The sequence below is a fragment of the Maniola hyperantus genome, chromosome 28 (genome assembly GCF_902806685.2).
Source record: "Maniola hyperantus chromosome 28, iAphHyp1.2, whole genome shotgun sequence".
Classification (NCBI taxonomy): Eukaryota; Metazoa; Arthropoda; class Insecta; order Lepidoptera; family Nymphalidae; genus Maniola; species Maniola hyperantus.
Window position 1 is genome coordinate 3442287 of NC_048563.1, and position 15121 is coordinate 3457407.

The window sequence follows — 15121 nt, forward strand, 5'->3', positions numbered from 1 at the left end:
TGTTTGTTTGTACTGAATAGGCTCAAAAACTACTGGACCGATTTTAAAAATTCTTTCACCATTCGAAAGCTACATTATCCACGAGTAACATAGGCTATATTTTATTTTGGAAAAAAATAGGGTTCCGTAAGATATTTGGGTTTTTCGGACACAAAGTGTAAAAAATCAACCAGAAAAGTTACTTATTTTGCGTACGCTGCCTAAACTATAAAAGATAGAACCATAAAATGTTCTAATTAATTGTAGATCTTATAAATATCTACAAAAAAGTCCGCGACACACTATACCCATCTATGTCGAGTGAGGCACAGCAACCATTTTTTTATTTAAAAATCTTGAATTTTTTTTGGACTACATTTAAACGCGTTTATTTTACTCATGCTATTAATCCTTATCAAAATAAATGATTTCATCACTAAGAACAGTTTATGGAGATAATATTTGGTCTTTGAATGATTAAAATTGGACGTTTGGTTTTGAAGTTATGGCGAAATTATATTATATAAAGAGGTAATGTCGTTAAGTTTGTTTGTAGGGGGTAATCTTTAGAACTACTGAACCGATTTTAAAAATTCTTTCACCAGTAGAAAGCTACATTATTCCTGAGTGACATAGGCTATACGGGATCTTTAAAAACCTAAATCTACGCGGGCGAAGCCGCGGGGATCAGCTATATTATATAAAGAGGTAATGTCGTTAAGTTTGTTTGTAGGGGGTAATCTTTAGAACTACTGAACCGATTTTAAAAATTCTTTCACCAGTAGAAAGCTACATTATTCCTGAGTGACATAGGCTATACGGGATCTTTAAAAACCTAAATCTACGCGGGCGAAGCCGCGGGGATCAGCTATCTAAATATATAAAAGGAAAAGGTGACTGACTGACTGACTAACTGACCTATCAACGCACAGCTCAAACTACTGGACAGATCTTAGAGCCTCAATAGCTCAACCGGAAAAGAGTGGACTGAAAACCGCAAGGTCGACGGTTGCACTATTGTCGTACCTACTCCCAGCACAAGCGTGACGCTTAGTTGGAGAGGAAAGGGGAATATTAGTCATTTAATATGGCTAATATTCTTTTATAAAAAAAAGATCGGGTTGAAATTTGGCATGCAGATAGCTATTATGACGTAGGCATCCGCTAAGAAAGGATTTTTGAAAATTGTACCCCTAAGGGGGTGAAATAGGGGTTTGAAATTTGTGTAGTCCACGCGGACGAAGTCGCGAGCATAAGCTAGTTTCAAATAAAACATCTGACTGACGCTAGAGGTCAACGAACGTCGCTTAAGTAGGCTACTCGGAGTCAATGGCGCGTCGTAGGCGGGGCATTGGCCCGAGTTTTGCACGCTATACATTGCGTGAAAGATACTAAATCACTAAAACTACAAAATGAGGCAAATGGTTATTGGCATTGGATTGTGTTTAGGTAGTATAACAATAACGCTAAGTTTTTGCTAGCGTTCTGGTTACACCCTGTATGACCCATATTTTGAAAACCTGCCTTTTAGGGATATGGACATGGTCAGGTGTTATAAGTTATAATAAATCTAAGTTGTTTCTCTTACATGACACAATTTATAACCACTATGGATGGTGTCATAGTCAATAGGGTGTTGGACTGTAGTAATAAAATGAACTGATTTTTAGGGTTCCGTACCTCAAAAGGAAAAACGGAACCCTTATAGGATCACTTTGTTGTCTGTCAAGAAACCTACAGGGTACTTCCCGTTGACATAGAATCATGAAATTTGGCAGTTAGGTAGATTTTATAGTTGACATTTGGGGAAAAATCTGAAAACCGTGAATTTAGGGTTAGATCACACCAAAAAAAAATTAAATTGTGGTCATGAACTAATAATTAGTATTTTCAATTTTCTAAGTAAGATAACTATATCAAGTGGGGTATCATATGAAAGGTCTTCACCTGTACATTCTAAAACCAATTTTTATTTATTTTTATGCATCATAGTTTTTGATTTATCGTGCAAAATGTCGAAAAAATACGACTGTAGTACGGCACCCTCATTGCGCGAGCCTGACTCGCACTAGGCCGGTTTTTTTATTTATTTTTAACATTAACGTCACGCTGTACGAAAGGTATATAATTACGTCACAATTCGTAAACAAAAAATATTTTTTAATTTTTAGGGTTCCGTACCTCAAAAGGAAAAACGGAACCCTTATAGGATCACGATTCTAGGTCAATACCCCATAGGTTTTGATTCCCTTGACGGGTCTTGACATACGGGCAGACAACAAAGACGTGATTCTATAACGCCCCTTTCACACTGCGTCCAGTTTTTTGCAGGATCCCGTTTGATGGCAAATTTTATTGGATTTTTATGCTAGCGTTCACACGAGCATCCCGCATGCGGAATGCTCGCAAATTCGCCATCAAACGGGATCCTGCAGAAAACGGGATCCTGCAAAAACTGGACGCGCGCCGTGTGAAAGGGCTGTTAGGGTCTCTTTTTATTCCTTTTGAGATACGGAACCCTAAAAACATCTAGGTAGGTATTCAGTTTCCGAACGTTAGCTTAGCCCCAACCTTGAACTCTGGTGGGCGTAAAAAAACACCGGATGACGCAAAATGTGCGCGAAACGACATCTTTATTAGAATTTCAAATGTTTGCAGTTCGATGACCAATGGACGATATGCGGAATCAATATTTCATCAATTTATCGATATCTAAAGCGAAAGCGATACATAATAATAGATAATCGATTTTTATCTGTTAAAGATATGACCTTATTCCGTCATCAAAATGTCCTGTATTCATCGATGCCTAAACTAAATTGAAATAACCGTTATCTGTATTAATGTACCTTTATTTATGTTGATTTCATACCGTCATTATAAAACCGTAGGTCGATTTCGTAAAACCAGCATCAATCATTATTTCAATCTCAATTGTTCTGATTGGCTGAATGTTAGCGATTCTTGTTGCAACAATGCATTGTAGCCAATAGTGAGCGAGCGTCAACCAATCAGAGGTGATTGCGATCGTGACATTGTAGCTGTCATTCTATTGCAATTGAGCAGCCGGTCAAGTGCGAGACGAACTCAAAAAAAAGGCTTCACCTGTGTATTCTAAAACAGATTTTTATTTATTTTTATGTATCATAGTTTTTAAATTATCGTGCAAAATGTCGAAAAAATACGACTGTAGTACGGAACCCTCATTGCGCGAGCCTGACTCGCACTTGGCCGGTTTTTTCACAGAAGTTTTGTACCACTTATAGTGCCCACTGTCCAGTGGTTTCTAACTCGCTTGTCTTCTCACTTTGGCCTCCGTACATCTCTGTTTACATTCGAATTTCGAAATAAAACAAACATGGCCGCTGATTACATTATTATTATTATTCGTTGATTAACTAAATGTAGGCCGCGGCGACAAGGGCAATCTGTTTGTACGGGCCTTGGGGATCAAAAGTGCATTCTTACTGAATTTATAGCGGCCTAAATATCTTGCACGTTGCGCCAGATGTTAACAAAATACATGGTTACCTGGGTAAGTGGGTAGCTACCTAAATAGTACAGTCACAGTTCACGACAGGGGAACTTCTTAGTGTAGCGACACACTTGCCTAGAGTACGGCGCCGAAAGTTCGGCGCCGTATACCAATACGTTCGCAGAAAGATTCGGCAGTTAACTGACGTGGAAACCGCAAAGATAGTATATTTTGCTTACTTCCATAGTATTATTCATGTCTTATGAAATCTTAATATGGGGTAAAGCGGCAGATATTTGGAGAGTTTTTGTATTACAAAAAAGGGCAATACGCGCAATTAGAGCCTCAATAGCTCAACGGGTAAAGGTGTAGACTGAAAACCGAAAGGTCGACGGTTCAAACCCGTCAAAAGTTGCACTAATGTCGTACCTACTCCTGGCACAAGCTTAGAATGGGAATATAATTATTCTTTTTTTTTTAAGTAAAGAATATTTGATATAATATCGTCGATACCGAGAGTTCCTTCATTATAGTTCACTCTGCCTATGTCCAATGTAATCTATCGGTTGACATGAAGGATGATTCTGTCCCCAGTCCAAATTATATAAATTTTTATAATAATAACACTCGTTACAAAGCTCAGAGAGGAGGCTGCACCAAAAATACACTGCAAAATGATTGTGACGTATTCTTGCATGTGTTTATACGAGGCCGAACGAAATAAACTTCTGTCTCATTTCGGAAGGGCCTCGCCCGGAATTATTTATATAAACCCTGATAAGAGAGAGCCAGCGCGTGCCATACCATCGTTATTTTATAAAAGCTGCAATTTCTCTGGGTCTTGTTCCCAACATCATGGTGGCTTTGGGAGATTACAGATAATAAAGGTGTAAAATATCTTACGTTATTATAAATGCGAAAGTGTTTGTTTGTTGGTTTGTCCTTCAATCACGCGCGTCGCAAGGGTGCAACGGATTGACGTGATTTTTTTGCATGGGTATAGATAAAGACCTGGAGAGTGACATAGGCTACTTTTTATCCCGGAAAATCAAAGAGGTCCAACGGGATTTTTAAAAATCCAATTCCACGCGGACGAAGTCGCGGGTATCAGCTAGTTTTTTAGGGTTCCGTACCTCAAAAGGAAAAACGGAACCCTTATAGGATCACTTTGTTGTCTGTCTGTCTGTCTGTCAAGAAACCTACAGGGTACTTCCCGTTGACCTAGAATCATGAAATTTGGCAGTTAGGTAGATCTTATAGCTGAGCTGACATTTGGTGAAAAATCTGAAAACCGTAAATTTAGGGTTAGATCACACAAAAAAAATTAAATTGAGGTCATGAACTAATAATTAGTATTTTCAACTTTCGAAGTGAGTGACTGTATCAAGTGGGGTATCATATGAAAGGTCTTCACCTTTACATTCTAAAACAGATTTTTATTTATTTTTATACATCATAGTTTTTGAATTATCGTGCAAAATGTCGAAAAAATACGACTGTAGTACGGAACCCTCATTGCGCGAGCCTGACTCGCACTTGGCCGGTTTTTTATATTTTCTTCGGAATAGGATTAGAAATCACGTCGTGTATTGCCAGACAGTATCGTGGCAACCCCCTGCCAGACACCCTTATAAACTTTAAAACTTGCGCTTAACACGCGCTGGCTCTTATACCATGACTTTTGGCAAGAAATTTCTTTTGTTTTGCTGTTAAAAATATCATAACATTAACAGGCATATTTTGCTAATTAATACTCAAGTGAATTAATTAGTTTTTTTTTACTGGTTATTTCTAACCCTGCTTAAACGCACATAGGTATAGTACGCGACAGGTCGAGATGGCAGTCGGTGTGGGGACGCCCCGCACAGCCCCCGTGCTAACCCGGTGCGGGATAACGCGGGTGACGTGCGGGTGTGCACTAAGTGGGGTATAGTAAGATTACTATACCCCACTTTGTATAGTAATCTTACTATGAAAGTTGAAAATAGCAATATTTCTTCATGAAAACATTTTAATTTTTTTCTTGTGATGTAACGTAAAATTCACGGTTTTCAGATTTTTCCCCTCATGTCTGCTATAAGACCTACCTTCCTGCCAAATTTCACGATTATAGGTCAACGGGAAGTACCCGGGTTTCTTGACAGACAGACAACAAAGTGATCCTATAATGGTCCCTTTTGAGGTACGGAACCCTACAAAAAAATATTATACGAATACAGGAAGGAATTATTATATTAAAATTATATGAATACAGGAAGGAAAATAACTTAATATAAAACTATCTACATCTAGGTCGAATTCAAATAGTTACTGTTACTGTACCTATTTATTGATTTTGCAACCACATGTGAAATATGGTTCCCTATAGCATTTGGCATGCTAGGGCGGAAGTAGATGCATCGTGCATAAACTAAACTCCTAAGTACCTTGATAAGAGCAACAGAATAATTCAGGAAATTCACCAAAGTACGGGAAGCCGAGGTCGTGTTAATAAATTGTAGAGACCAAGCGTTCTGTTATACTGGAATTTTTACTCGAATAGAACCGAAAATATAAGCTGATTTTAAAAAGATAAGCTATATAAAACCAACCAACCCAACCCCAAACTAACCGGCTCGTTGGAAAACCTGGAACACCGCAGAGACGTAAGCTCTCTTTGCGTGTTTTATCGCCTCTATAATGGAGAGTGTTCAGAAGAGTTGTTTGATCTCATTCCACCCTCCTTTTTCTACAACCGCACCCCACGCCACTGCAAACAATTCCACCCTCACCACCTGGGTTTCTGGAGCACTTCGACCACCCGTTGTGCCAGATCCTTTTTTCCATGCACATGCAAACTGTGGAATCAACTCCCTTCGGCGGTGTTAGATTACAACATGGGGTTATTCAAGGGGCGGACCAACAAATTCCTAAAATTCCGCATCGGCGGTTCCTCTGGTGCTGCAAATGTTCATGGGCGGTGGTAATCACTTAACATCAGGTGACCCGCCTGCTCGTTTACTCGCTATAAAAAAACGCTCTCGCGTACGCGTCATTCTGGCGGCGTCCAGTAAACTTCCGTCCGCCAAGTTTCTTGCTGGTTCTTCTCGGTAGAAAAGGCATTCCGAACCAGTGGTAGATGCATCTGACGATTCAAAAATACTTGTAAAAGTTTAATTGAATTTTTTTTTTTTTATTATTATTTTTAAACTGATGAAGGCGGTGTATGGACATCATGCACACGGATTGCCATCTATACACCGTCAAGTTTACTTGATGCCGCTTCAAGTCCGCTGCGAACTTGACCGGTAAACTTGATCGTGTATGGGCCGGACACCACTCACACTTATCACAGCCAGCCTTGTAATGAACATTAAACAAAGACAATGATTTACGTGAACGTCCTTAATACGTCCTCAGTCCACCCACTCGGGTGAGTCTGTCGGTGCATTGAACGTCACACCTACACGGGTGAAGTTGGGAGCCAAACCTCGAGGCAAGGACCTCTGAGGTTGAGAGTTGTGACTTGTGGGAGGCTTCAGCCTTCGTCCGTGTCCAGTTACCACCCTACCGGCAAACCCGCGGCATTTAGCGTTCTGGTACGATGCCGTGTAGAAACCGATTCATCATCATCACGATCAACCCATCGCAGGCTCACTACAGAGCACGGGTCTCCTCTCAGAGTGAGAAGGGTTTTGGCCATAGTCTACCACGCTGGCCATGTGCAGATTGGTAGACTTCACATGCCTTTGAGAACATTATGGAGAACTCTCAGGCATGCAGGTTTCCTCACGATGTTTTCCTTCACCGTTAAAGCAAGTGATATTTAATTAATTAAAACGCACATAACTGCGAAAAGTCAGAGGTGCGTGCCCGGGATCGAACCCCCGACCTCCGATTAGAAGGCGAACGTCCTAACCACTAGGCTATCACAGCTTAGGGAAACCGATTAGGGATTATGTAAATTCCATTGTACCTTCAAGTAATATGGGCACCTTCAAGTCAGTAAATAAGCATGTTCTAAGCAAGCGCGCTCCATCTAAGGGTGAGATCTATAGAGCGCACTTTGACTTAGCTTAGACTTAAAACGAGACAGAGCTATATTACATCTCACATAAATCTGTCTCGTTTTAACTCAATCAAGTCTGAGCAAAGTCAAAGTGCGCTCTATAGATCTCAGCCTTAGTTTGCATCATCACTTGCCATCGGGTCTGATTGCAGCCAAGCGCTAGTCTATAAATTAAAAAAAATCCCCTACCAGGTTAGCCCGCTTCCATCTTAGACTGCATCATCACTTACCACCAGGTGAGATCGCGGTCAATGTTAGCACTAAAAAAAATTGTGACAGAAATTACGAGACGTTACTAGAGGCAAAGACCTCGGAGGTCTGAGGCAACGACCTTCAAGGCAAGAGTGAATAGGCATCTCGAATGCAAGCACGCTTCAAATTTAGACCTCATCTTTGCTTTAAAAGATGATTGTCGGCAAGCGCAAGCCTATCATGCAATAAATAAAAACCAGCCAAGTGCGAGTCAGGCTCGCGCAACGAGGATTCCGTACTACGGTCGTATTTTTTGAGATTTTGCACGATAATTCAAAAACTATGATGCATAAAAATAAATAAAAATCTGTTTTAGAATGCACAAGTGAAGGCCCTTTCATATGATACCACACTTGATATAGTTATCTTACTTCGAAAATTGAAAATACTAATTATTAGTTCATGACCACAATTTAATTTTTTTGTGTCATGTGACCACAAATTCACGGTTTTCAGATTTTTCCCCTAAAGCCAGCTATAATACCCACCTACCTGCCAAATTTCATGGTTCTAGTTTAGGTCAACGGGAAGTACCCTGTAGGTTTCTTGACAGACAGACAGACAACCAAGTGATCCTATAAGGGTTCCGTTTTTCCTTTCGAGGTACGGAACCTTAAAAATGGTTGTGTGTTGTGCCATGTGGGAGGCTTCAGCTTCAGCCGTAGCTAGTCACCACGCTACCGGCAAAGCCGTGCCGCCAAGCGATTTAACGTTCCGGTACGATGCCGTGAAGAACCAAAGGGGTATGGGTTTAATAAAAACTGCCATAGCCCTTCCAAGCCCGCTCCCATCTTAGACTGCATCATCACACACCAGGTGAGATTGCAGTCAAGGGCTAACTTGTATCTACATAAAAAAAATGTCACGTTCACACTGAGGGTCACAGATCACAGTGAGTCTGTTCACTGTCGGCGTTTGTGTGACCGAAGCCTTAGTTTAGTTTTTGTGTTCGGGTCAATCACCTGCTGACTAAGAGGTCATAATATCACGTAAGCATCGAATTTGATGACAGTCTAATTAAGGCTTAGTCGCGAAAATCGAAATAATTATCATAACATAACAATCGAAATATCATAACATAACAATCGAAATATCATAATATAACAATCGAAATATCATAACAATGTTATATTATGCGTTTTACAGGTTTACTAGATTATGCGTTATCCGTTATGCCTTTTATATACTAGGTACTATTATATTATATTATGTGCTTTAGGTACCTATTTTTTGAGTAAGCAGTGCCTTTATGCCTCTATGAGCTGCACGCCACTGAGACTGCATTCCAATTTCCAAATACAGTGCGATAAAGCTATCTTGGTGCGTGGCGAAAATCGGAACTAACGTTGCCGTCAAGTGTCCCCTTTGTTCTTGTTTGAATATTCTAAGCCTTTGTTCTCCAACAGTGCCACCCTGTCAATGTCATTCAAGTGCCAAAAGAGCCTTGTCGCACCATACCTATTTCTTGAGTAAGCCTTTATGCCTCTATGAGCTGCACGCTACTGCAGACTGCATTACAAATATTATTTTAAAAATACTAAATCAACTTCAAAAAACAACAGATAAATAACTAATCTCCGTTCGTTAACGTTCGGAAATCTTTAAACAAAAGGTAAACATGAATAATTTTTAATAGAACGTCCTTGCGAACGGACGGTCGCGGGGGTCATCGACCTGCGCGAACGCCTACTGCCAAAATGTTATTACGTTCGAAGTTTTCGCGCCCGTGAATATGACATGGCCGAACGATTATGGGAAACTAGCTGATGCCCGCGACTTCGTCCGCGGATAAAAGTAGCCTATGTCACTCTCCAGGTCACTTTATATGCAGAAAATCACGTCAATCCGTTGCACCGTTGCGACGTGATTGATGGACAAACCAACAAACAAACACACTTTCGCATTTATAATAAGAGTACTGATTAGCTTATGCCCGTGACTTTGTCGGCGTGAACAACACTTTCAAACCCCAGAGATTGAATTTTCAAAAATAGCTATCTGCAATCTGCATGCTAAATTTCAGCCCGATCCATCTAGTGGTTTGAGCTGTGCGTTGATAGATCAGTCAGTCAGTCACCTTTTCCTTTTATTATATTCAAGAAGATACCTACTTAAACTTAATTGTAGCGAGCGTGGGAAGGGGTGACTAATTACTAATTATTTAGTAATAAGACTCATAAGCTGTGATAGCCTAGCGGTTGGGACTTCCGCCTTCTAATCGGAGGTCGGGGGTTCGATGCCGGGTACTCACCTCTAACTTTTCGGAGTTATGTGCATTTTCAGTAATTAAATATCACTTGCTTTAACAATGAACGAAAACATCGTGAGGAAACCTGTATGCCTGAGAGTTCTCCATAATGTTCTCAAAGGTGTGTGAAGTCTACCAATCCGCACATGGCCAGCGTGGTAGACTATGGCCAAATCCCTTCTCACTCTGAAAGGAGACCCGTGCTCTGCAGTGAGCCGGTGATGGGTTGATCATGACGATGATTTTGTGATTTTGTGGATGATTATGTGCGGATTGGTAGACTTCACACACCTTTGAGAACATTATGGAGAACTCTCAGGCATGCAGGTTTCCTCACAATGTTTTCCTTCACCGTTAAAGCAAGTGATATTTAATTAATTAAAACGCACATAACTCCGAAAAGTTAGAGGTGCGTGCCCAGGATTGAACCCCCAACCTCCAAATAGAAGGCGGACGACCTAACCACTGGGCTATCACAGCTTACAAAATAAATAGATCTAACTGCATTGCAGTATTATAGCTACCTACCTATTTTATTACTCTCTGGCAAATTTTCTTTGTCAAGTAAAAACTTGGTGTTAAGAATTTAAGATAGGTACCTATTAGATATTGTTTTTCTATAACCAGTTCTGTGGTAACAATGCCAGACACCATAGCTGAAAATCCAGTCAAGAAACCCATCTTCAAAATTGCTTGAAGCTAAAGCTAAGGAAGCAAGCCTAAAAAATTTTACCTAGTAACCTAAACACATGATGACTAATCCTAGAGCCATTATAGAGACAAGACCATCATCAAAACAACAAAACTCCTGGCAAGACAAATATCATGCCATCTCATTTTTACTGAGAACATTATGAAAAGGATAGCATTATTTAAGTCCTGTCAAATTTGTTTTTCTACTACCTTTAAATACCTCTAATTTTAAAACCTACCTACTGCTTAACTGTGCAAAATAAGGACTGTTAGCCTTTTGTTAATTTTATTATTTGTTATACATGTTAAAGCGCTAAAATTTGCCCTATATGACAATTTAAACAAGATTTTGATAAGAGTCGATAAGATAATAATAATAGGTAACCGAAAAATCTAAGTAAACTGACATGAAAAATAACTTTTTATTATTTTTCGCAACACTCGACGACATGAAAATGACCTGTTTCATTTTTTTTAAAGGTAGGTACTTAAATATCAAAATATTCTGCCAAATGTTTTGCGATTAACCTCTAAAGTTAACTTATAATTTACTTAGGTGCGCCGTGCGTAGTTAATTTCGTTTTTGTGTGAGACTGCCGCAATTCACGCTCCGTTACCTTCAGTTAACGAAAGATATCCAATAAAAGAGGTAAAAACCAATGGGAAAACAGCAATTACTGTTTCATTTGAAGACACCACACTTTTTTTTAAAACTTGAGGCACTGACAATCCGTATAGTGGCTAACCGGTGGTACGGAATAACAAATAGTTCGCAGTTCTGATAACGATTTAGCACTAAAAATACACGATTTCGCAATGATTTCTAGTTTATAAGACACAAAAGGCGATTACTCTCGATAGTAAATTGTTTGTGACTGACTTCGGATCGAAGTTTTTGAGTGACGACACGTCATTGCCATCTGACAATTAATACGAGACAGAGTTATTCGACAAAGCAAGACAGAGCTATCTAGATTTGTCCGAGACACTCCAAGACTTGTGCTTGTGTTGTTTTATTAATTTTAATTGTGAATGAAATACATAGTTTATTAAATAAATAATCACATAAAATCATACTTCCTAGCTATTAAATTATTGATAGGAATATTGAAGATTTGAATTGAAACACGATTAATAAAAGAGCGCCATCTATTGATGAGCGCCACATATAGTATATTCGTAACTACTACAATGTTATGAAAATTTCTACTACATACTAGATGGCACCCATAAGCCCACATAAACTTATAATAATAACAGAAATAATTTTGCTTATAATATATAACCTTTATAATGATATTGGGGCCGATTCTCTGGTACACAATCTCTAAACTAAACTAAATTAACAGGTCTAAATCAAGTGCTATCCTTTTCCGCAAGCAACATTATGAAAGGGATAGCAATAGATTTAGACGTGCCATTTTAGTTTAGTTTAGAGATTGTGTACAACGGAATTAGCCGCAATGTCACAGTTTGACCACCGTACAGTTGAAAGATTTTTAATTAATTAAATATTAGTTGCTTTAACGCTGAACGAAAACATCGTGAGGAAACCTGCATACCTAAGAGTTTTCCATAACGTTCTCAAGAGGTATAGGAAGTCTGCCAACCCGCACTTGGCCAGTGTGGTAGAAGCCAAAACCCTTCTCATTCTGAGATCTGAGAGGAGACCCGTACTTTGTAGTGAGCCGGTCATGAGTTGATCATAATGATAATGATGACTCTTGGAAAACGGTACTGCGAAAGTGCGAAATGATCCAATGCGCAGCTTCAACACCAGCCGCACGAATAGGTATATTATAGGTAGGTACATACCTACCTACGCCAGGATAACTGACAGCTGTTTACTTTTACTAAGACTTCAGTAGCTATGAAAGATGCATCACAGATCATACAGAAAGCCCTAAATAGGTAAATATTTTTGACATATCGAGCCGGTTACAGTGCGACAAGCAAGGCACTCTCTTGGCACTTGAATGACATTGACAGGAGGGCGCTGTTGGAGAACAAAGGCTTAGAATATTCAAACAAGAACAAGGGGGACACTTGTCACTTATATTTTTTGTACGACAAAACATTCACAGTTACAAAAAAATCGGTGATTTCCACGATAGGCAAACTAGAAACAGAAATAAGCTCGCTACTACTGCGCTCCGCCTCTGGAAGGTGGGAAAGTCATTTGTGGGAATTAGTGTAATATTTTATAATAAAATTCCACAAACAATTTTAGATTTGCCTTTACACAAGTTTAAAAAATGTGTTAAAAGTATGCTCCTAAAAAAACATATTATACAGTCGAAGACTATGTCAATGTACCTAAATGATAAAAAAAGCTCTGATTTGACTCGCTCCAGCAATGCACGGGGCTGCAATGGCTTGTACAGTATGGTATAATAACATTGTAAATTGAAAAAATTAAAAAGAGCAACCGCCGAGTTTCTTGCTGGTTCTTCTCGGTAGGAACGGCATTCCGAGCCAGTGGTAAATTAATACTGGCACCGATTCTAAGCACAACCTAATTTTAGAGTATTCGCGCCCTCATCTTACTATTGTATTATGAAAAGGACAGAAGCAGTTTGACATTTCTAAATTAAATTTTTAGATGGTAAAACCCGTGATTTTAGCACGCACTCGCGAACCTACTGTTTAAATTTGTATTGTGCACTAAAATTTAGAGTCTTTAAATGTGAAAGTCATGTTCCGTTTCTTTTTTAGCATTAGTAAAAAGAAAAGGATGCAGATACTCTAAATTTAGTTTAGAGAGAGACTAGAGAATCGGGACCAACTACCCGACTATTCGAAAGCGCTTGTAAAAAGTCTACTTGAATAAAAACATATTCTATTCTATTCTATTCTTGACGGCAACGTTAGTTTCAATTTTCGCCACGCGCCAAGATAGCCTTGTCGCACTGTATTTTATACCCCTGGTGCGTAGCAATCCTTTTCGTCCGCGATTGTTCTGTATAAGCATGGCTGCCCAACTGTATTTTTGCTAAACTTTCGAGGTTGTTATTATCAGTAATTAAATACGTCTTAAGTACAATGTTATTATTACATAATAATATTTTTTCATGCCCGTTTATTGACTTGTACATTGTATCATTTTCCAGACCATTACATCATTAAACAGTAAGAACATAACATATACCTACACGCCGATTCCAGTTGAGGAAATAATATATTAATTTAGGTGGTAGGTATATAGTAGGTACAAGTCCCGCAAATTGCTAATGCACTTGGCCGCCAATTTTGTGACGTCAGCACTAGACTGAAGTTTCGAGCTGATGGTATATTTTTACTTAAATATACCGACGTCAAAGTTACGTCATTTGGATATTAATGAGACATAGTTTCAGCGCAATAGCAATTTGCGGGACTTACACGTGACAGGTTGAGATGGCAATCGGGGAGGGAACGCTCCCACACCCGCACAGCCTCCTCGCTAACCCGGTGCGGGCGAGCGAGGGTGACGCGCGGATGGACGTCCGCCCGCCTCATGTGCTCAATACCCGATTGTCGCGGCATTGCCTGTCGCGGACTTGCTCTGCAGTTACATAGTTACATTTTGTGATTTATTATACATACCTACCTATTTATTTATTTTATTTTGTTAAGACAAACAGTTACAATTAGATAAATAGATAGTATATATATTAAAACACTTAAACCAAAGCAGTCTCCAATGAGAAATTAACACTTATAATAAAAATTATGTACATAACACACGGGCATAGTACGCGTATGAAAACTAGGCACAGAGTATTTAAAACTAACTAGGTAGATAAACTTATGGAACACAGAACTAAAATCGACTAAAGTATAAACTATAACTAGGCAGAATTTGATATTACATCCTTAATTGCTAATTTATACCTATGGAGAGAGAGATGTAAAATATCATTTTTCGCGAATAGATGATTAGCTTGGTTGCAACTACGTCGTATGAATGTGTTATCTGCATGTTTTGTCTTACTTGGTGCAGAATGAAACAGTTTCCGATGCCGAGAGTTAACCCGTGGGCACTTTAAATATATTTTTGATAGCAGATACGCCGTTGTTCAGAAGCTTAAATAAAAGGATTTGATCTCTTTGAACACGTCTCTATACGTACCTATTATTCTAATATATATATATATATATATATGTCGGAGAACAGGAGGATGGCTGATAATTATTATTTATCTTTAGCCGACATCAGAAGGTAGTAATTAATAAGTAGGTACTTTAATCCATGTTCTTTACAAATAGTTCTCAGTAACGTATCGCACATGGAAACCATCAACGTAACACAACCAGATCACCCTAACCTAACCCTACCTATGGTCGCCTCCAACCACCCCTCACAGCGACCCCTCACCTCACTCTAAACTAGCTAACCTAAGCTAAACACTACATCGTGTGATTAGGGCGCAATTGCTATTGCAAC

General features: G+C 39.2%; 1 protein-coding gene across 5 annotated transcripts in view; it reads right to left on the reverse strand.

Moving 5' to 3' along the window:
* Positions 1–15121, reverse strand: part of LOC117994871 (segmentation protein cap'n'collar-like) — a 155891-nt gene that overhangs the window by 127565 nt on the left and 13205 nt on the right. For 3 of the 5 annotated variants that reach the window (XR_011238395.1, XM_069508480.1, XM_034982848.2), the window contains exon 1: positions 11313–11588. The exons of 1 other annotated variant lie outside the window; for it this stretch is intronic. The gene's annotated coding sequence lies outside the window, so the exon portion shown is untranslated. Of the gene's footprint in view, positions 1–11312; positions 11589–15121 lie in introns of those variants that run through there. One more of the 5 variants, XM_069508482.1, reaches the window with a different exon arrangement.